Source organism: Rana temporaria, chromosome 9 (genome assembly GCF_905171775.1).
Source record: "Rana temporaria chromosome 9, aRanTem1.1, whole genome shotgun sequence".
Classification (NCBI taxonomy): Eukaryota; Metazoa; Chordata; class Amphibia; order Anura; family Ranidae; genus Rana; species Rana temporaria.
Window position 1 is genome coordinate 6,557,879 of NC_053497.1, and position 24,475 is coordinate 6,582,353.

The 24,475-nt window shown below is 44.7% G+C and overlaps 1 protein-coding gene across 6 annotated transcripts in view; it reads right to left on the bottom strand.

Moving 5' to 3' along the window:
* LOC120913053 (spermatid perinuclear RNA binding protein) overlaps positions 1-17,441 on the bottom strand; it is a 219,559-nt gene extending 202,118 nt beyond the window's left edge. For 4 of the 6 annotated variants that reach the window (XM_040322736.1, XM_040322734.1, XM_040322737.1 and 1 more), the window contains exon 1: positions 17,333-17,434. The gene's annotated coding sequence lies outside the window, so the exon portion shown is untranslated. Of the gene's footprint in view, positions 1-17,332 lie in introns of all 6 variants that reach the window. The other 2 variants (XM_040322733.1, XM_040322732.1) reach the window with 2 other exon arrangements.
* Between the last annotated feature and the right edge of the window lie 7,034 nt (positions 17,442-24,475).

Below are 24,475 nucleotides of genomic sequence, written 5' to 3' on the forward strand. Positions count from 1 at the left end.
ACCCCTTGAAATGTCCCACATCTTCTCATGTTACAACCAAAAACGTAAATGTATTTTATTGGGATTTTATGTGAGAGACACAAAGTGTCACATAATTGTGAAGTGGAAGAAAAATTATAAATGATACAAATAAATCCCGTATTTATCGCGGTATAACGCGCTCCCGCGTATACCGCGCACCCCTAAAGTGGCCCCCAATCCTGTAGGCCCCCCTACAGTTAGAAACACAAATGACGTCACTCATAACCCCTTCAGCGCCCCCTTGTGGTTAACTCCCAAACGGCAATTGTCATTTTCACAGTAAACAATGCATTTTTTGCTGTGAAAATGACAATGGTCCCAAAAATGTGTCAAAATTGTCCGATGTGTCTGCCATAACGTCGCAGTCACGAAAAAAAATCGCTGATCGCCGCCATTAGTAGTAAAAAAAAAAAAAAAAAATTTATAAAAATGCAATATTTTGAAAACGCTATACATTTTGCGCAAACCAATCGATAAACGCTTATTGCGATTTTTTTTACCAAAAATATGTAGAATACGCATCGGTCTAAACTGAGGAAAGAAAATGTTTTTTTTATATATTTTTGGGGGATATTTATTATAGAAAAAAGTAAAAAATATTGCATTTTTTTCAAAATTGTCGCTCTTTTTTTGTTTATAGCGCAAAAAATAAAAACCGCAGAGGTGATCAAATACCACCAAAAGAAAGCTCTATTTGTGGGAAAAAAAGGACGCCAATTCTGTTTGGAAGCAACGTCGCACGACCGCGCAATTGTCAGTTAAAGCGACGCAGTGCCGAATCGCAAAAACTGTCCGGGTCCTTTAGCTGCCGAAGTGGTTAAAAAAAAGGAAATCTGCATCTTCATCATGAAAAACGGATACAAGTCACATATCCCTCCCGGCTGTGACCGGACACGGGACGAGTTTGCAAGTATGGAAAACGCAGCCCCGGCTCACTAGATGGGATAAACCGCCAGCTTATGAAAGAGTATATTCCATGCAAAACAGTGACAGGTGGGTGGGGGGAGGGAGGACAAGAGGAAAGGACCATAGAGGAATACAGGGAAGGCACTGTGACCCATACAGGGTACAAGAACAGACCCCAGAGTGAGGACCTTCTACTGAACTGCTGGACCAAGAACTTACCCTTCAACCACTTATCTACCCCCGTTTATTCTGGGTGGACGCTTATTTCTGCGGCTCAGTTTATAAGCGGTACGGCCAGCGACGCCCTCCGCCAGCCAGAGCGCCCATTTATGGCTGTGAACTGAGAGGTCAGCAGACAGCTCAAATTTCGCCATGTACAGAGTCAATCCGAGCGGCTCTGTACACATGGTACAGAGCCGCTCAGATTGACTCTGTACACTGTGTGTGTGTCTGTAATGACCAACCACAACAATCACACATGTAAACAGTATAGTGTTTACATTGCAGAGCCCGCCTTTTCCGCCTACAACTGAGGGAGGGAGGAGCTATAGTACGAATGAAGCATTCATTGGTTTCAAATCAGAGTTATCAGCAGATCCCGAGATTGTGGGATAATTTTTAACCCTTTGACCTCGCCTCCCATATATGAAAAACACCCGAGGTACAAATATTACAGCCGCCACCGCTTACTGAAGATTTAAGGTTGTCGTCTGTATCCTCACTTTACTACTTGGGAAGATGGTGACCGAGGGCGGGGTCCCTCCAGTACGAGGGCCACACCTTTCATATTATTCACATCACAATCAAACACCCCTCCCTCTTGACATCACAGACCCCCCTACACATACCATCTTCAAGTCAGAGCACCCCCCCCCCCCCTACACATCAGAGTTGCATTATTACATCACAGACACCCCCCTCCCACACACATCCGAGTCCCACCTTCACATCACATCCCCAATTCAGACCAGAAGCCTCCCCATCACATCCGAACCTCCACTTTACATCAGAGTGCCAATTCACATAAGAGCGCCTCCCACAACCCCCCCCCCCCCATTTACATCAGAGTCCCCTTTTTCTATGAGAAGTCCCCCCACCCCATCAAAGCCCCTCTTACATCAGTGTCCCCATCAGAGTCGTCACCCCCCCTTACATCAGGGTCCCCATCAGCCTTCCCCCTAAAAGTCCTCAGAGCACCCTCCTTACATCAGGATCCCCATCAGGATCTCCATCAGAGTCGTCAACCCACCCCTAACAACAGGGTCCTCACCAGAGTCCCCCCCCCTTACATTGGGGTCCCCATCAGCCTTCCCCCTTGCACCAGGGTCCCCATAAAAGTTCTCAGAGCACCCCCCTTACATCAGGATCCCTATCAGGGTCTCCATCAGAGTCGTCAACCCACCCCTAACATCAGGGCCCTCACCAGAGTCCCCCCCCTTACATCAGGGTCCCCATCAGAGTCCCCCCTTGCATCAGGGTCCCCATAAAAGTTCTCAGAGCACCCCCCTTACATCGGGGTCCCCATCAGAGTCGCATGCATACATCAGGGTCCCCATCAGAATCCCTCCCTTACATCAGGGTCCCCAACAGACTCCCCCCTTGCATCAGGGTCCCCATCAGACTCCCCCCTTGCATCAGGGTCCCCATCAGACTCCCCCCTTGCATCAGGGTCCCCATCAGACTACCCCCTTGCATCAGGGTCCCCATCAGACTCCCCCCTTGCATCAGGGTCCCCATCAGACTCCCCCTTGCATCAGGGTCCCCATCAAAATCCTCAGAATCCCTCCCTTACATCAGAGTCCCCCCTTGTATCAGGGTCCCCATCAGAGTCCCCCCTGATCTCTCAGGATAGGACACCAGATTAAATCTCCTAGTGGGCCCGACGTGACCCCGCTGACCGTCGTTTGGAGATCCCAGACCTAGGCAAACGTTTTACCAAATTCTGGAAGCCGTCCTTCATACACCAAAGCAGCCCTCCGATTACACAGCAGAAAGAAAAATCCGAATGCAAGGACATCAGAAATTAAAAATTCTCTCGGACACGATGACCTTCAAAAGACAATAAAATAGCAAAATGCCGATTCTCAGAGTACATTGGTTTCAGCTTCCTAGAAGAGAATGTGTCCTGCTGAAAGATACTGATAGATGGGAGTGTAGGAGGAACGGCATTCGATGTTCTACAAAGACAAAGCCGGGGAGGAACATATATACAATGTAATTCATTACCAGGAGAGAATTTACAGGAGACGGCGCGTGCAAGGGCTGGAGATCCTCAATGTAGACCGCTATGGAAAGGGAACATACATTGTAATGACAGGGAAAGGAGAACTAGAGATCTGGAGGAAGGGTGATCTACAGATTGTATATCCAGAAAGTTTACCTTCGGAAACGACTTCCAGAGACAGAAACCCCGGCATACCTCGGGACTATAAATTACCGATAAAGTAAAGAAGAAAATCCCAAGTGCTGCACATCACACAAAACCCCCTGTGTAGGAGGTAAGAGCACAGAGTCAGCACAGTCCTCCCTCCAGGCCTTGCCCACCAACATGTTTCGTCCCACTCACGGGGCTTAGTCATGGGAGAAACGCGTTGGGGTACGACCTGGAGGGAGTCTGGGCTGAGGCTGCTCTCTCTTCCAATACAGGCGGGTTGTGTGTGATGTGTGGCACTTGGGGATTTCTTATTTTCTTTATTGGTATTTCACGGAGCCGAGACAAGCTCTTTCCCTGCCGGTGATCTGCCGTGCTGGTTCCAGGTATCACGGAAGTTCCAGCGCATGCGCGAACTGATGCGCTGAGATGGTTCCAGCCATCGGGAGAGTTCCTTCAAGCACTGCCCAGGTGCAAACTTGCTGACGGAAATCCCCGAACGGCGGCCGGCATCCAGGGCGACGTGGACTTAGAGGAAAGTGGCCAGTCGGCCTCACGTCCTCGCTGCGCTCGGACGGCTCGCTACGCTCGCTCGGCCTCCTGGCTCTTTTTTTAACATCCTCCAATCCACGGGGATGTTAAAGAATGAGCCTGGATGCCGGGCGAGGTTCGGGGATTTCCGTCGGGAAGTTTGCGCCTGCGCAGTCAGTGGAGGAACTTCCCCCATAGGGGAACATTGAGGACAAGTCACCGGCATTACCAGCGGTCGAGGATCTACCGACGCATGAGCGGCGCCCTTAATTCTTCCATCACTCATCTGGTTAAACATCTAGGTAGGGCGATCAAAGGGCTAAATGTGTTCCATACCCAGTGTTTATGTTGTGTACAGTGTGGTGCTTTTACTAAGGGGTGTTCTTTGCCGGGAAAGAAAATCCAGAACCCCCCCAAGCTGTCAGGACGGAGCTCTGCCTTGTTTCCGTAGGCAGAGCTCCATTCTGTGTCTCTCCTCGACCATCAGCGGGTATCGGTGGACATCCATTGGCCGGCTTGTGCTCTGACTAATCACAGCAGAAGCGGCATGCGCGCCCCCCTACCCGGAAGTGCAGAAGTGTGTGTGTGTGTGTGTGTGTGTGTGTGTATGTGTATGTGTATGTGTATATATATATATATTAGTGATTCTGCACTGAATGGCTGCCCCGTAGCAGTAGATCTACGGTGGGGCAGTCGGCGAGGGATTAACGTTCAGGGTCAGGCTTCAGAGAAACTAGTAAATTAAAACAGCACCCCGGAGACCGGAGCTCAGATGGCGGCTTCATTCAGCTAATGGCTCGTTATACTAATATGGAATCTGCAAAGAAAAGAAAAAAGGGAAGGAGAGGACGCAAACCTGACAATGCAACCGATGAGCCAGCTAAGAGATTGTATGTATGTATGTGTGTATATATTATATATATTATATATATATATATATATATATATATATATATATATATATATATATATATATATATATATATATATATACACACATATACACATACACACACACACACACATATTAATAATTATTAAAATAAGAAAAATAATAAATATATATATTATTAAAATAAGAAAATATATAATATATATATTTTTTCTTTTAATAATATTATATATATATATATATATATATATATATATATATATATATATATATATATATATATATATATATATATATATATATATATATATATATATATATACACACACACATACACATATATATATATATATATATATATTATATATATAAAATATTTATTATTAAAAGAAAAAAAATATTTATTATTATATATTTTCTTATTTTAATTATATATATATATAAAATAATAAATATATATTTAATAAACATATATTTTTTTATTATTAAAAGTATATATATATATATATATATATATAATAAACATATATTTTTTTATTATTAAAAGTATATATATATATTTCTTTTATTTTTTAACTTTTATTTTTCTTTTATTAATAATAATAAAAGAAAAATATATTTATATATATATATATATATATATATATATATATATATATATATATATATATATATAAATTATATTTATTATTATTATTAAGAGAGAAAAGAATATAGCCGGTAACCCGCTTCTGTTACAGGGACATCGGTCCCAATCTGTGCCCCCCCCATCAGTGCCCCTACGTGAAGGAGAAAAATTACCTCTTTGCAAAATTTTATAACAAACTATGTGTTTTTTTTTTGTTTGTTTATTTAGCATAAAATAAAACCCCAGTGGTGATTAAATACCACCAAAAGAAAGTTTTGTGTACAAAAAAAAAGATAAAAATGACCCCCCTCCATTAATCACACACTACGAGCCCCCCTCCATAGATCACATACTACAACCCCCCCCCCATAGATCACACACTACGACCCCCCTCCCTATAGATCACACACACACTACGACCCCCCTCCATAGAACACACACTACGACCCCCCCCCATAGATCACACACTACGACCCCCCTCCCTATAGATCACACACTACGACCCCCCCCCATAGATCACACACACTACGACCCCCCCTCCATAGATCACATACAGAGATGTACGGCTCTATTAGATTAGAGAAGAGTGTCTGCGGAGGTCGGGGTTGTCACTTACACAATGCCGGATACCCACAGACATGAGACGGCGCTCTGCCAGAACGGTGGCCAATTCCTCCAACCAATTATGTTCATCCCAAGGACCACAAGCTGTTCCCGTCCCTTCTACTGAATACAAATGACGCCGCCGATATGAGATCAGGACGTCGCTTCCAGGTACAGGAAACGCACACAAGTCCCACCGACCCGGGTTCCTTTTTTTTTAAATACATTTGAGAAGTCGAATCATCCGAAAAAAACAAAAATTTAAGCAGATTTAGACACAACCCCCCCCTCCCCTCCCCCGATTGAAGTTGTCAGACGTGAGAACATAGCAAGGTCACCCCAGCACCAGGAAGAGCCCGACAGATCTGCATGGCAGGATCACCGGGGATTGTTTTAACGAGTTCCCGTCCGGCCTATAGCAAAATGACAGCTGGGCGGGACTTTCATCAACGAGGGCGGAGGTTATAGGACGCAGCCAATGACTGATCAGTGTACCGGCCCGTTGCCCTTACCATGTGATCTCTGTGACCAATCACAGCAGATCACGTGACAATTTGTAAACAATAGATGGCTCTCTTTTTGTGCCATCAATTGTGTTTCTAGCTGTGATTGGTCACAGTGATCACATTGTATAAAAAGGGGGCCAATCACAGCCCATTTGTACCATGAGATCGCTGTGACCAATCACAGCAGATCACGTGACAATTTGTAAACAATAGATGGTTCTCTTTTCGTGCCATCAATTGTGTTGCTAGCTGTGATTGGTCACAGTGATCACATTGTACAGAAAGGGGGCCAATCACAACCCATTTGAACCAAGTGATCACTGCGACCAATCATGGCAAAATAGAGCTTTCTGTTGGTGGTATTTGATCACCTCTGCATTTTTTTTATATAGATAGAAAAAAATTGATTTTGATACTTTTTTTTCCATTGGATGTTTTATAGCAGAAAGAGAATATAATAGAATAGAATATATATATATATTTTACACAAACACACACTATTTATATATATATATATATATATTTATTTATTTTTTCCCATGCACACACATGCAATATATTGCATGTGTGTGTATGGGGGAAATTATATATATATACATACACACATACACATACACACGGTGTCTGGGGAAAAAAGTGAAACATTTATTTTTTTTCTATTCTTATTTATCTTAATTTTTATATTTTTTATTTTTACACTGTCCCTTTAACCACTTAAGACCCGGACCAAAATGCAGCTAAAGGACCCGGCCAGTTTTTGCGATTCGGCACTGCGTCGCTTTAACAGACAATTGCGCGGTCGTGCGACGTGGCTCCCAAACAAAATTGGCGTCCTTTTATTTCCCCACAAATAGAGCTTTCTTTTGGTGGTATTTGATCACCTCTGCGGTTTTTATTTTTTGCGCTATAAACAAAAATAGAGCGACAATTTTGAAAAAAATGCAATATTTTTTACTTTTTGCTAGAATAAATATCCCCCAAAAATATATATTAAAAAAAACATTTTTTTTTCCTCAGTTTAGGCCGATACGTATTCTTCTACCTATTTTTGGTAAAAAAAAATTTAAAATCGCAATAAGCGTTTATCGATTGGTTTGCGCAAAATTTATAGCGTTTACAAAATAGGGGATAGTTTTATAAAAAGTTTTATAAAGTAGTAAAAATTTTTTTTACTACTAATGACGGTGATCAGCGTTCGTTCGTGACCGCGACATTATGGTGGACACTTCTGACACATTTTTGGGATCATTGTCATTTTCACAGCAAAAAATGCTATAAAAATGCATCGTTTATTGTGAAAATGACAATTGCAGATTGGGAGTGAACCACAAGGGGGCGCTGATGGGGTTATGTGTGACCTGAAGTGTATTTACAACTGTAGGGGGGTGTGGCTGTAGGTGTGACGTCATTGATTGTGTTTCCCTATAAAAGGGATCACACGATCGATGCAGCCGCCGCCACAGTGAAGAACGGGGAAGCTGTGTTTACACGCAGCTCCCCTCGTTCTTCAGCTCCGGGGAGCGATCGCGGGACTCCAGCGGCGATCGGGTCCGCGGGTCCCGGAGCTTCGGACCGGGTCGCGGGCGCGCACCCACGGCTGGGTACTAGCACAGGACGTACCTATACGTGCTTGTGCCCAGCCGTGCCATTCTGCCGACATAAGTGTGCAGGAGGCGGTCCTTAAGTGGTAAAATATAAATAAAAATGTGATCACTTTTATTCCTAATTAAAAGGAATGTAGACATCCCTTGTAATAGAAAAAAAGCATGACAGGTGCTCTTTAATGAGATCTGGGGGTCATAAAGACTTCACATCTCATATTTACACTAAAAGGCAATAAAAAAAAAAAAAATTACGTAATAAAAAAAAAAATATATATATAAAAAAAAGAAAAAGGTCCATAAAGACATGGATTAAGTATCTTTTATCGTTTTAACCACTTAAGCCCCGGACCAAAATGCTGCCTAAAGACCCAAGGGGTTTTTACAGTTCGGGACTGCGTCGCTTTAACAGACAATTGCGCGGTCGTGCGACGTGGCTCCCAAACAAAATTGGCGTCCTTTTTTCCCACAAATAGAGTTTTCTTTTGGTGGTATTTGATCACCTCTGCGGTTTTTATTTTTTGCGCTATAAACAAAAATAGAGCGACAATTTTGAAAAAAATGCAATATTTTTTACTTTTTGCTATAATAAATATCCCCCAAAAACATATATAACATTTTTTTTTCCTCAGTTTAGGCCGATACGTATTCTTCTACCTATTTTTGGTAAAAAAAAAAAATCGCAATAATCGTTTATCGGTTGGTTTACGCAAAATTTATAGTGTTTACAAAATAGGGGATAGTTTTTTTTTTTTTTTTTTTTTTTTTTACACTACTAATGGCGGCGATCAGCGATTTTTTTCGTGACTGCGACATTATGGCGGACACTTCGGACAATTTTGACACATTTTTGGGACCATTGTCATTGTCACAGCAAAAAATGTATTTAAATTGCATTGTTTATTGTGAAAATGACAGTTGCAGTTTGGGAGTTAAACACAGGGGGCGCTGTAGGAGTTGGGGTTCACCTAGTGTGTGTTTACAACTGTAGGGGGGTGTGGCTGTAGGTCTGACATCATCGATCGTGTCTCCCTATAAAGGGATCACTCGATCGATGCGCCGCCACAGTGAAGCACGGGGAAGCTGTGTTTACATACGGCTCTCCCCGTTCTTCAGCTCTGGGGAGCGATCGCGACGGAGCGGCTATAAACGAATAGCCGCGCCGTCATCCCGGATCGCTCCTGAAGCCACTGGGACCGCCGCATGTACCGGGGGGGGGTCCCGATCGGACCCCCGACCCACGTCAAGCAGTATATATACGTTGATGTGCCTGCCTGTGCCATTCTGCTGACGTATATGTACATGAGGCGGTCCTTAAGTGGTTAAGAATTGAAAGACGCTTTAGAAGAAGCAAAAAACATTTTTTCTAAGACTGACCACACTAGGTCCCTGGAACTCAAGAAAAAAAAAAAAGAAATGGAAGATGGATGTGCCATTTGAAGGAACATAAGGCCAAAACAATCCCAGCGTTGCGGACGCCATATGTTGCAATTAACGATCATTATCACATTATTGTTGCTGAAAAGGTTTCCAGAATAAAAGTGAAGATTTCATTTTTTTCGATCGCTCTTCTTGGGAGTTTGGGGGCGGCCCCCCTTCCTGATCCAACATGACTGCCCACCAGTGCACAAAGCGAGGTCCATAAAGACATGGATGAGCGAGTTTGGGGTGGAGGAACTTGGCTTGGCCCCTTAGTTCCAGCGAAGGGAACTCTTATACCAAGAGACATTTTGGACAATTTCATGCTCCCAACGTTGTGGGAGGAGTTTTGGGGACAGCCCCTCCCTGTTCCAACATGACTGCCCACCAGTGCACAAAGCAAGGTCCATAAAGACAAGGATGAGTGAGTTTGGGGTGGAGGAACTTGACTGGCCTGCACACAGTCCTGATAGAACACCTTTGGGATGAATAAGAGCCGAGACTCCGAGACAGACCTTCTCATCCACGTCTTTATGGACCTTGCTTTGTGCACTGGTGTGCAGTCATGCTTGAACAGGAAGGGGCCGTCCTCAAACTCCTCCCACAAAGTTGGGAGCATAAAATTGTCCAAAATGTCTTGGTACGCTGACGCCTTAAGAGTTCCCTTCACTGGAACTAAGGGGCCAAGCCCTGAAGAACAACCCCCACACCATAATCCGCCCTCCACCAAATGGTTTGGACCAGTGCACAAAGCAAGGTCCATAAAGACATGGATGAGCGAGTTTGGGGTGGAGGAACTTGACTGGCCTCTTAGTTCCAGTGAAGGGAACTCTTAAGACGTCTTCATACCAAGAGACATTTTGGACAATTTCATGCTCCCAACTTTGTGGGAGGAGTTTGGGGGACGGCCCCTGTCTCTTCCAACATGACTGCCCACCAGTGTACAATGCAAGGTCCATAAAGACATGGAAGAGCGAGTTTGGGGTGGAGGAACTTGACTGGCCTGCACAGAGTCCTGACCTCAACCTGATAGAACACCTTTGGGATGAATTAGAGCGGAGACTCCGAGACAGACCTTCTCATCCGAGTCTTTATGGACCTTGCTTTGTACACTGGTGGGCAGTCATGATGGAACAGGAAGGGGTCGTCCCCAAACTCCTCCCACAAAGTTGGGAGCGTGAAATTGTCTAAAATGTCTTGGTATGCTGACGTCTTAAGAGTTCCCTTCACTGGAACTAAGGAGCCAAGCCAAGTTCCTCCACCCCAAACTCACTCATCCATGTCTTAATGGACCTTCATTTGTGCACTGGTCCAAACCATTTGGTGGAGGGAGATTATGGGGTGGGGGTTGTTCTTCAGAGGTTGGACTTGGCCCCTTAGTTCCAGGGAAGGGAACTCTTAAGGCGTCAGCGTACCAAGACATTTTAGACAATTTCATGCTCCCAACTTTGTGGGAGGAGTTTGGGGGACGGCCCCTTCCTGTTCCAACATGACTGCGCACCAGTGTACAAAGCAAGGTCCATAAAGACATGGGTGAGTGAGTTTGGGGTGGGGGGGACTTGACCGGCCTGCACAGAGTCCTGACCTCAACCTGATAGAACACCTTTGGGATGAATTAGAGTGGAGACTGTGAGCCAGGCCTTCTTATCTAACATCAAGGTCTGACCTCACAAACGCTCTTCTGGAAGAATGGTCAAAACATTCCCATAGACACCCTCCTAAACCTTGTGGATGGTCTTCCCAGAAGAGCTGAAGTCTCCGCTCTAATAGGTGTTCTATCGGGTTGTGGTCAGGACTCTGTGCAGGCCAGCCTTGCCAGAAGAGCTGAAGCTGTTATAGCTGCAAAGGGCGGGGCCAACTCAATATTGAACCCTACGGACTAAGACTGGGATGCCATTAAAGTTCATGTGAGTGTAAACGCAGGCGTCCCAATACTTTTGACAATATAGTGTATATTTGGTACAGCGTCGCAATAGCCAGTAACGTAGCGCAGTGCCAAAAAGCAAAAAACGTTTTGCCCATGAAGGGGGTAAATCTTCCGAAGTGCTGAATATGGTTTAAGTATTCTCTGCATTTTCTTAATTCACTGAAGATCCGTTCTACTCCTTCAGTAAATTAACCCCCAATGTGTGACAAGATCACAAAATGTTAAAAAACGGGACAAATCATCAGTTCCGGGATCCGTCTTTTGTGGCACCAACGTAGCAAAGAAATAAAAAATATTGGCTGTGTGTGTGCAAATGAACGCAGATAAAAATCTATCTGCCGATATCAAAAATTATTCGACACGAGGAAATAGAATAGAAGATGAAGATCATCACCAGGTTTGGTCTACAACAGTGATGGAGAACCTCGGCACCCCAGATGTTTTGGAACTACATTTCCCATGATGCTCCTGCACTCTGCATTGTAGTTGAGCATCATGGGAAATGTAGTTCCAAAACATCTTGTAGTTCTCCATCACTGGTCTACAACATCAGCCAACCTCCGAAGGACCAGACCTGATCTACGGAGGATGAAGACATTACGTTGTTTCCAACCGTGTTCACATCTCAATCTCTCTAAACAGAGAATGAAAATACAACACGTCCAAGACACAGGTTTTAGAATCCACCGACAGGTTCCTCGTCCAACCAAGACACGAGTCTCAGAATCCACTGACAGGTTCCCCGTCCAACCAAGACACGGATCTCAGAATCCACTGACAGGTTCCCCATCCAACCCAATGGAGATCCAAGACACGGATCTCCGAATCCACTGACAGGTTCCCCATCCAACCCAATGGAGATCCAAGACACGGATCTCAGAATCCACTGACAGGTTCCCCCGTCCAACCAAGACACAGATCTCAGAATCCACTGACAGGTTCCCCGTCCAACCAAGACACGGATCTCAGAATCCACTGACAGGTTCCCCGTCCAACCAAGACACGGATCTCAGAATCCACTGACAGGTTCCCCATCCAACCCAATGGAGATCCAAGACACGGATCTCCGAATCCACTGACAGGTTCCCCATCCAACCCAATGGAGATCCAAGACACTGATCTCAGAATCCACTGACAGGTTCCCCCGTCCAACCAAGACACAGATCTCAGAATCCACCAACAGGTTCCCCGTCCAACCAATGGAGATTCAAGACACGGATCTCCGAATCCACTGACAGGTTCCCCATCCAACCCAATGGAGATCCAAGACACGGATCTCAGAATCCACTGACAGGTTCCCCGTCCAACCCAATGGAGATCCAAGACACGGGTCTCAGAATCCACCGACAGGTTCCCCATCCAACCCAATGGAGATCCAAGACACGGGTCTCAGAATCCACCGACAGGTTCCCCGTCCAACCAAGACACGGATCTCACAATCCACTGACAGGTTCCCCCGTCTAACCACTCGAGATCCAAGACACGAATCTCAGAATTCACTGACAGGTTCCCCCGTCCAACCAAGACACAGATCTCAGAATCCACCAACAGGTTCCCCGTCCAACCAATGGAGATTCAAGACACGGGTCTCAGAATTCACTGACAGGTTCCCCGTCCAAATAATACACAGATCCCAGAATGCACCGACAGGTTCCCCTTCTAACCAATGAACATCCAAGACACAGATTTTAGAATTCACTGACAGGTTTCCTGTCCATCCAATTGAGATCCAAGACACGGAACTCGGAATCCAGTTCCCCATCACTGGAGACGTTGGTGGTCATAGGAAGTTCCCATTACAGGACCAAAAGAGGAGCAATGTGCTCACCCGTCCCGAGGGTCAGATCCTCCTTCACATACCTGGATGAGGATCCTTCTCTGCACTCTTCTAAGAGGCTGACCGGGATCTCTGTGTGTGATTTGTATCCCCCCCCCCCCCCCCCCGTGACACATTCCGGTGTAACTGATTAAACTTCGCCCGCTCCCAACACAGTGCCACTAATTATTCATCTCTGGAGGGAAACAAGACGTTCTACAGAGCAATCTCCCTAAATGTTTCATGGAGTCACTACAGAGCAGATCCATTCCGAGAGAGAGAGAGGGGGAGGGGGGACATCACCATCATTACACAACATGTGATAACTACACATAGGTACAATATAAACCCCCACAACATACACCTTCAGCTACACAAAACACAACATACACCTCCATCTACACAAAACACAACATACACCTCCATCTACACAAAAACACAACACAGACCCCATCTACACAACACACACCCCATCTACACAAAACACAACATACACCTCCATCTACACAAAAACACACCCATCTACACAAAACACAACATACACCTCCATCTACACAAAACACAACATACACCTCCATCTACACAAAACACAACATACACCTCCATCTACACAAAACACAACATACACCTCCATCTACACAAAAACACAACACAGACCCCATCTACACAACACACACCCCATCTACACAAAACACAACATACACCTCCATCTACACAAAAACACACCCATCTACACAAAACACAACATACACCTCCATCTACACAAAACACAACATACACCTCCATCTACACAAAACACAACATACACCTCCATCTACACAAAACACAACATACACCGCCATCTACACAAAACACAACATACACCTCCATCAACACAAAACACAACATACACCTCCATCTACACAAAACACAACATACACCTCCATCTACACAAAACACAACATACACCTCCATCTACACAAAACACAACATACACCTCCATCTACACAAAACACAACATACACCCATCTACACACAAAACACAAAACACACCTCCATCTACACAAAACACACCTCCATCTACACAACATACACCTCCATCTACACAAAATACACCTCCATCTACACAAAACACACCCCATCTACACAAAACACACCCCATCTACACAAAACACAACACACACCTCCATCTACACAAAACACAACACACACCTCCATCTACACAAAACACAACACACACCTCCATCTACACAAAACACAACATACACCTCCATCTACACAAAACACAACATACACCTCCATCTACACAAAACACAACATACACCTCCATCTACACAAAACACAACATACACCTCCATCTACACAAAACATACACCTCCATCTACACAACACAGACGCAATCTACACAAAAACACAACACAGACCCCATCTACACAACACAAACTTATTCATACAAAACACACACCCCCATATATACAAAACAAACCCCATCTACACAAAAACACAACACAGACCCCAACATTGACCCCATCTACACAAAACTCAACATACACCTCAATCTACACAAAAACACAACACAGACCCCCATCTACACAAAACACAACACAGACCGCCCCCCCCATCTACACACGAAACCACAGAACAAACCCCATCTACACAACACAAACTAATTTATACAAAATACAACACAGACCCCGACAAAACACAACACAGACCTCCATCTACACAAAAACACCACAACACAGACCCCACATCTACACAAAACACAACACAGACCCCGACAAAACACAACACAGACCTCCATCTACACAAAAACACCACAACACAGACCCCACATCTACACAAAACACAACACAGACCCCCCCCTCCCCCCCCATCTACACTAAACCCCACAGAACAAACCCCATCAACACAAAACACAACACAGACCCCATCTACACAACACAAACTAATTTATACAAAATACAACACGGACCCCCATCTACACAAAAACACAACATATACCCCAACTACACAAAAACACAGACCCCCATCTACACAGCCCAAACTCATTTATATAAAACACAATACAGACCCCAAACAAAATACAAACATACACCCCCCCCCCCCCCCCCCATCTGCACAAAACACAACATGGACCCCTGTCTACACAAAACACAACATACACCTCCATCTACACAAAACACAACATTCACCTCCATCTACACAAAACACAACATACACCTCCATCTACACAAAACACACCATACACAAAACACAACACAGACATCATGTAGTACCATTGCAGGATAAAGCACGCACATCCAGGGATACAATACGACGACGTCCGCCTTCAACCATACAGGAGACAGGAAACGTCATCAGTTATTCACTCCGACACACACACACACACACTAATCAACGACAACACAACCCAAAGAAAGCGAAAGTTCACCAGGATTGTGCGGCTGGCGCGGCGTCAGTCACCCAGCACATACATGGAGGTTCACACCTTCCGTCAGTCATAATTAGAGAACGTCGCAGGGAAACGATGATCGCTTAACAACATCCCACAACCTGGGGGGGGGGGGCAAACTTTCCTTACACAGCATGAGCAACACTATACCGTATATAAAAAAGGTATACAACACACTACACGATATATAATCTATACACCACACTATACCATATATAAAAGGAATACACCACACTATATATAAAAAGGTATACACCACACCACACTATACCATATATAAAAAGGTATACACCACACTATACTATATATAAAAAGGTATACACCACACCACACTATACTATATATAAAAAGGTATACACCACACTATACCATATATAAAAAGGTATACACCACACTATACCATATATAAAAAGGTATACACCACACTATACTATATATAAAAAGGTATACACCACACTATACCATATATAAAAGGAATACACCACACTATACTATATATAAAAAGGTATACACCACACCACACTATACCATATATAAAAAGGTATACACCACACTATACTATATATAAAAAGGTATACACCGCACTATACCATATATAAAAAAGGTATACACCACACTATACCATATATAAAAAGGTATACACCACACTATACCATATATAAAAAGGTATACACCACACTATACCATATATAAAAAGGTATACACCACACTATACCATATATAAAAAGGTATACACCACACTATACTATATATAAAAAGGTATACACCACACTATACCATATATAAAAAGGTATACACCACACTATACCATATATAAAAAGGTATACACCACACTATACCATATATAAAAAGGTATACACCACACTATATCATATATAAAAAGGTATACACCACACTCTATACACCACACTATACCATATATAAGGTATACACCACACTACACTATACACAATATATAATCTATACACCACACTATACCATATATAAAAAAAAGGTATACACCACACTGTATACAATATATAATCTAATCTATACACCACACTATATACTATGCACTACACACTGTACTCTATACCCAATAGAATGTATACACCACACTATAATGTATGCCACACTAAACACTACACCATATACAAGGTATACACCACACTACACTATATACATCCTATACATGACACCAGAAATCCGTAACAATGTAACAACGTTAGATCCAGCTCCACACACATGTACATTAGAATTCCGACAAGCAGCCGAAGGATTTGCTTTCTAAGACTTGAATGATGAATGAGAATCTCCGGAAGGATCAGCGAGGAGCTGGGATGGTGTTGAAGATCTCACACACCTCCAGACATCGGATGAGGAGGATGAGGAGGACGAGGACGAGGACGATGAGCCCATCCGCACACACCACACATCCTCAGAGGATCCGGTTGCTCGGTAGTATCCGGCACACTGCAGTCCACCAAGGACACAACGTACTGGAGATGAATGAAGATACAAAGTAGCAAATAGAACACAAAACATCCCCAAATGACGGTTCTTCACACCAAGGTTTTGCAGCGTTCCGCGTCCTCATCACCCCCCCCCCCTGATGTTCCTGACATCCATCCGTCCCTGGACCATTCCCAAGCCACCCCCCACCCCACCACCATTGTTTCCATCGCACGGTAAACAAACCTCAGAAGGTACCTGAGCGCTCGCAGGCTCCATTCATTCCACACGCTCATCTCAGCACAGTCTGTCCCGCAGCAACGTGAGAAACTGACTAGAGGCTGAGGGACACCATCTGGCAGACCTGATGGGGGGGGGGGAGGAGGAGGAGGGGGGGGAGGAGGAAGAGTGCGCATGTGCGGGGAGAACAAATCCCTATTCATCAGAGAGAGGTGCTCGGGAGAGGGGCCGCTGACTCCAAACAAACAATCCTGGACCACAGATAGGTGACTACAGATCCCGGGAGCAGAGAGAGGAGGAGGAGGAGGAGGAGGAGGACCGAGGAGGACCGAGGACAGAGGAGGAGGAGGAGGATGAGGAGGACGCATGGAGGATTCTATACACACTGCATCCCCATCTATTATCATTATACAGGATTATAGAGTGTCAGCAGTCTGAGCAAAGCTTTACTAACAGTGCAATCCACAGGGGTCAGAGTGTATGAAGGAGAAAACAGGAAGTCCATATATATATCTATTCATTACAGGCAAGAGGGTCAGAGGTCCACATACGTGTGTGTGTGAGAGAGATAGAGATATATATATATATATATATATATATATATATATATATATATATATTATACACACACACACACCATAATATTAACAATAATCATGTAATAAGGAAGACGAAGAAGAATGTTAGGAGGTCTATATAATTAATATATATATATATATATATATATATATAAGACTAGAGTGTCAAAAAAATAAAAATAAAATGATATTCACACACACAGTATATAATACAGATGGTCCATATAATTTAATTAAAAAATTAAATTAATGAAATAGTATGAATAAAATATATATATATATATATATATATATATATATATATATATATATATATACACACACACACACACTAATAATAAATGAGAGGTTTCGATGTCCATATAATAAAACATTTAAAAAAAATATTTTATATACACACAGTATATATATTATAGATATTTAAATGTCCATATATATTAATAAAAAAAAAAGAAAATTAAAAAGAATATAATATTTTATATATATATATATATATATATATATATATATATATATATATATATATATATATATATAAACTAGAGGATAAATAAATATATATATATATATATATATATATATATATATATATATATATATATATATATATATATATATATATATATATATATATAAAAACTAGAGGATAAATACAATTTTATATACACACACACACACACACAAATAATAAATGAGAGGTTTCAATGTCCATATAATAAAACATTTAAAAAAAATTATATACACACAGTATATATTATAGATAATTAAATGTCCATATATATTAATAAAAAATAAATAAATTTAAATAAAATATTATATATATATATATATATATATATATATATATATATACACACACACACATATATATACACACACACACATACTAGAGGATAAAATATAATTATAAAGGAATAATAAATGAGAGGTTTCAATGTCCATATAAGCAATAAAACATAAAAAATATAATAGATTTATTTTTTATGTTGTATTACTTATATGGACATATAAACCTCTTCTCATTCATTATATATATATATATATATATATATATATATATATATATATATATATATATATATATATATATATATATATATATATATATATATATATATATATATAATTTTTTTTTATTATTTATTAGTAAAACAATGTAAGAGGTTTAGGGTAATAAAAAAAATATATATATAATTTTTTATTACCCTAAACCTCTTCTCTTTTATTATTATATTTATTTATTTTTTTGTTTGTTTTTTTGTTAAAGACAAGAGGACACACATACATATATATATATATATAAAATAAAGAACAATGGGGTTAGAGGGGGTGTGTGTGTTTATTTATATATAAACGACTAGAGAGACAATAAATATATAAAATAGAAGACTATTAGATGTCAATATATCTTATTATAGAAAAATAAAAAGTATAACTAGAAAAAAGTTATACATTAAAATATGAGAGGGTTGGGAAGCTCTAAATAAAGATGTATTATTGTATGGAAAATATATATATATATATATATATATATATAAATCCCCCATTACCTCCTTTCTTCATATAGAGCCTCCTAACCCCTCTCGTATTTTATTTGTATATATATATATATATATATATATATATATATATATATATATATATATATATATGAATTAAAGACAAAAAGAAGGAGGGTCAGATCTACATTATAGGTAAGAAGGCAAGGAGCACTCTATATATACACACCCCTCCCCCCAACTTTCTAGTCTTTTTTTATTATATATACAGTGAGGAAAATAAGTATTTGAACACCCTGCTATTTTGCAAGTTCTCCCACTTGGAAATCATGGAGGGGTCTGAAATTGTTATCGTAGGTGCATGTCCACTGTGAGAGACATAATCAAAAAAAAAATTCCAGAAATCACAATTTATGATTTTTTAACTATTTATTTGTATGATACAGCTGCAAATAAGTATTTGAACACCTGAGAAAATCAATGTTAATATTTGGTACAGTAGGCTTTCTTTGCAATTACAGCGGTCAAACGTTTCTTGTAGTTTTTCACCAGCTTTGCACACACTGGAGGAGGGATTTTGGCCCACTCCTCCACACAGATCTTCTCTAGATCAGTCAGGTTTCTGGGCTGTCGCTGAGAAACACGGAGTTTGAGCTCCCTCCAAAGATTCTCTATTGGGTTTAGGTCTGGAGACTGGCTAGGCCACGCCAGAACCTTGATATGCTTCTTACAGAGCCACTCCTTGGTTATCCTGGCTGTGTGCTTCGGGTCATTGTCATGTTGGAAGACCCAGCCTCGACCCATCTTCAAAGCTCTAACTGAGGGAAGGAGGTTGTTGCCCAAAATCTCGCAATACATGGCCCCGGTCATCCTCTCCTTAATACAGTGCAGTCGCCCTGTCCCATGTGAAGAAAAACACCCCCAAAGCATGATGCTACCACCCCCATGCTTCACAGTAGGAATGGTGTTCTTGGGATGGTACTCATCATTCTTCTTCCTCCAAACACGGTTAGTGGAATTATGACCAAAAAGTTCTATTTTGGTCTCATCTGACCACATGACTTTCTCCCATGACTCCTCTGGATCATCCAAATGGTCATTGGCAAACTTAAGACGGGCCTTGACATGTGCTGGTTTAAGCAGGGGAACCTTCCGTGCCATGCATGATTTCAAACCATGACGTCTTAGTGTATTACCAACAGTAACCTTGGAAACGGTGGTCCCAGCTCTTTTCAGGTCATTGACCAGCTCCTCCCGTGTAGTCCTGGGCTGATTTCTCACCTTTCTTAGGATCATTGAGACCCCACGAGGTGAGATTTTGCATGGAGCCCCAGTCCGAGGGAGATTGACAGTCATGTTTAGCTTCTTCCATTTTCTAATGATTGCTCCAACAGTGGACCTTTTTTCACCAAGCTGCTTGGCAATTTCCCCGTAGCCCTTTCCAGCCTTGTGGAGGTGTACAAATTTGTCTCTAGTGTCTTTGGACAGCTCTTTGGTCTTGGCCATGTTAGTAGTTGGATTCTTACTGATTGTATGGGGTGGACAGTTGTCTTTATGCAGCTAATGACCTCAAACAGGTGCATCTAATTTAGGATAATAAATGGAGTGGAGGTGGACATTTTAAAGGCAGACTAACAGGTCTTTGAGGGTCAGAATTCTAGCTGATAGACAGGTGTTCAAATACTTATTTGCAGCTGTATCATACAAATAAATAGTTAAAAAATCATAAATTGTGATTTCTGGAATTTATTTTTTTTGATTATGTCTCTCACAGTGGACATGCACCTACGATGACAATTTCAGACCCCTCCATGATTTCCAAGTGGGAGAACTTGCAAAATAGCAGGGTGTTCAAATACTTATTTTCCTCACTGTATGTATATGTATATATATATATATATATATATATATATATATATATATATATATATATATATTCTTCAAACCTTCTTGTTCTTTATCATTAGTATTATATATTTATCCCCTGAACACGACAGTCAGTAGCCCCTCCCATGCGGTAGAACGGTGGGAGGGGTTTGCAGAATTCTCACACGTTACATTGTTGCAGATCTCTCATGTATATTGACAACCACCATGGAAACCTGAAGCACAACACAGCCGGCAGACACACACGAGGCTTATACATAGTGTTACCCGCACTACATTCCAGGCTGGGAGGACACAGCACCTGGGGAGGGGCTGGACAGCTCTGGGTAGGATGGTGCCCAGTATTCAGGGAGGGGCCCCTCTATACTGGACATCTAAAGGGTGGAGCTCCTCCCATGTGATCTCAGCTACAAAGGTGGGGACAGGACACACCCCCTTCCTGACAACACAGCCAGCAAGGAGACAGCTGCTCCAGACAAGATTTAGGAAGGGGGCATGTCAGTGGGAGGACAGAGGGGGAGGAAAGGGGGGCGTGTCAGTGGGAGGACAGAGGGGGAGGAAAGGGGGGCGTGTCAGTGGGAGGACAGAGGGGGAGGAAAGGGGGGCGTGTCAGTGGGAGGACAGAGGGGGAGGAAAGGGGGGCGTGTCAGTGAGAGGACAGAGGGGGAGGAAGGGGGGCGTGTCAGTGAGAGGACAGAGGGGGAGGAAAGGGGGCGTGTCAGTGAGAGGACAGAGGGGGAGGAAAGGGGGCGTGTCAGTGGGAGGACAGAGGGGGAGGAAAGGGGGGGCGTGTCAGTGGGAGGACAGAGGGGGAGGAAAGGGGGCGTGTCAGTGGGAGGACAGAGGGGGAGGAAAGGGGGGCGTGTCAGTGGGAGGACAGAGGGGGAGGAAAGGGGGCATGTCAGTGGGAGGACAGAGGGGGAGGAAAGGGGGGCGTGTCAGTGAGAGGACAAACGGGGAGGAAGGGGGGCGTGTCAGTGAGAGGACAGAGGGGGAGGAAGGGGAGCGTGTCAGTGGGACAGGGGGGGGGCGTGTCAGTGGGACAGGGGGGGCGTGTCAGTGGGAGGACAGGGGGGGCGTGTCAGTGGGAGGACAGGGGGGGCGTGTCAGTGGGAGGACAGGGGGGGGCGTGTCAGTGGGAGGACAGGGGGGGCGTGTCAGTGGGAGGACAGGGGGGCGCGTGTCAGTGGGAGGACAGGGGGGGCGTGTCAGTGGGAGGACAGGGGGCGGACAGGGGGCGTGTCAGTGGGAGGACAGAAGGGGGCGTGTCAGTGGGAGGACGGAATGGGGGGGGCGTGGCAGTGGGAGGACGGAATGGGGGGGCGTGGCAGTGGGAGGACAGAAGGGGGGGCGTGGCAGTGGGAGGACAGAAGGGGGGGCATGGCAGTGGGAGGACAGAAGGGGGGCGTGTCAGTGGGAGGACAGATGGGGGGGGCGTGTCAGTGGGAGGACAGATGGGGGGGGCGTGTCAGTGGGAGGACAGATGGGGGGGGCGTGTCAGTGGGAGGACAGGGGGGGGCGTGTCAGTGGGAGGACAGAGGGGGGGGGCGTGTCAGTGGGAGGACAGAGGGGGGCGTGTCAGTGGGAGGAGCAGAAGGGGTGTGTCAGTGGAACAGAAGGGGAAGGAAGGGGGCATGTCAGTGGGAGGACAGAGGGGGCGTGTCAGTGGGAGGAGCAGAAGGGGCGTGTCAGTGGGAGGAGCAGAAGGGGAAGGAAGGGGGCGTGTCAGTGGGACAGAGGGGGAAGAAAGGGGGCGTGTCAGTGGGACAGAGGGGGAAGAAAGGGGGCGTGTCAGTGGGAGGACGGAGGGGGAAGGATGGGGAAGGAAGGGGGCGTGTCAGTGGGAGGACAGAGGGGGAAGGAAGGGGGCGTGTCAGTGGGAGGACAGAGGGGGAAGGAAGGGGGCGTGTCAGTGGGAGGACAGAGGGGGAAGGAAGGGGGCGTGTCAGTGGGAGGACAGATGGTGAAGGAAGGGGGAGTGTCAGTGGGAGGACAGAGGGTGAAGGAAGGGGGCGTGTCAGTGGGAGGACAGAGGGTGAAGGAAGGGGGCGTGTCAGTGGGAGGACAGAAGGGGGGGCGTGTCAGTGGGAGGACAGATGGGGGGGGCGTGTCAGCGGGAGGACAGATGGGGGGGGCGTGTCAGTGGGAGGACAGATGGGGGGCGTGTCAGTGGGAGGACAGATGGGGGGGGCATGTCAGTGGGAGGACAGATGGGGGGGGGCGTGTCAGTGGGAGGAGCAGAAGGGGTGTGTCAGTGGAACAGAAGGGGAAGGAAGGGGGCGTGTCAGTGGGAGGACAGAGGGGGGCGTGTCAGTGGGAGGGGAAGGAAGGGGGCGTGTCAGTGGGACAGAGGGGGAAGAAAGGGGGCGTGTCAGTGGGACAGAGGGGGAAGAAAGGGGGCGTGTCAGTGGGAGGACGGAGGGGGAAGGATGGGGAAGGAAGGGGGAGTGTCAGTGGGAGGACAGAGGGGGAAGGAAGGGGGCGTGTCAGTGGGAGGACAGAGGGGGAAGAAAGGGGGCGTGTCAGTGGGACAGAGGGGGAAGAAAGGGGGCGTGTCAGTGGGACAGAGGGGGAAGAAAGGGGGCGTGTCAGTGGGAGGACGGAGGGGGAAGGAAGGGGGCGTGTCAGTGGGAGGACAGAGGGGGAAGGAAGGGGGCGTGTCAGTGGGACAGAGGGGGAAGAAAGGGGGCGTGTCAGTGGGAGGACGGAGGGGGAAGGATGGGGAAGGAAGGGGGCGTGTCAGTGGGAGGACAGAGGGGGAAGGAAGGGGGCGTGTCAGTGGGAGGACAGAGGGGGAAGGAAGGGGGCGTGTCAGTGGGAGGACAGAGGGGGAAGGAAGGGGGCGTGTCAGTGGGAGGACAGAGGGTGAAGGAAGGGGGCGTGTCAGTGGGAGGACGGAGGGGGAAGGAAGGGGGCGTGTCAGTGGGAGGACAGAAGGGGGGGCGTGTCAGTGGGAGGACAGATGGGGGGCGTGTCAGCGGGAGGACATATGGGGGGCGTGTCAGTGGGAGGACAGATGGGGGGGCGTGTCAGTGGGAGGACAGATGGGGGGGCATGTCAGTGGGAGGACAGATGGGGGGGCGTGTCAGTGGGAGGAGCAGAAGGGGTGTGTCAGTGGAACAGAAGGGGAAGGAAGGGGGCGTGTCAGTGGGAGGACAGAGGGGGGCGTGTCAGTGGGAGGGGAA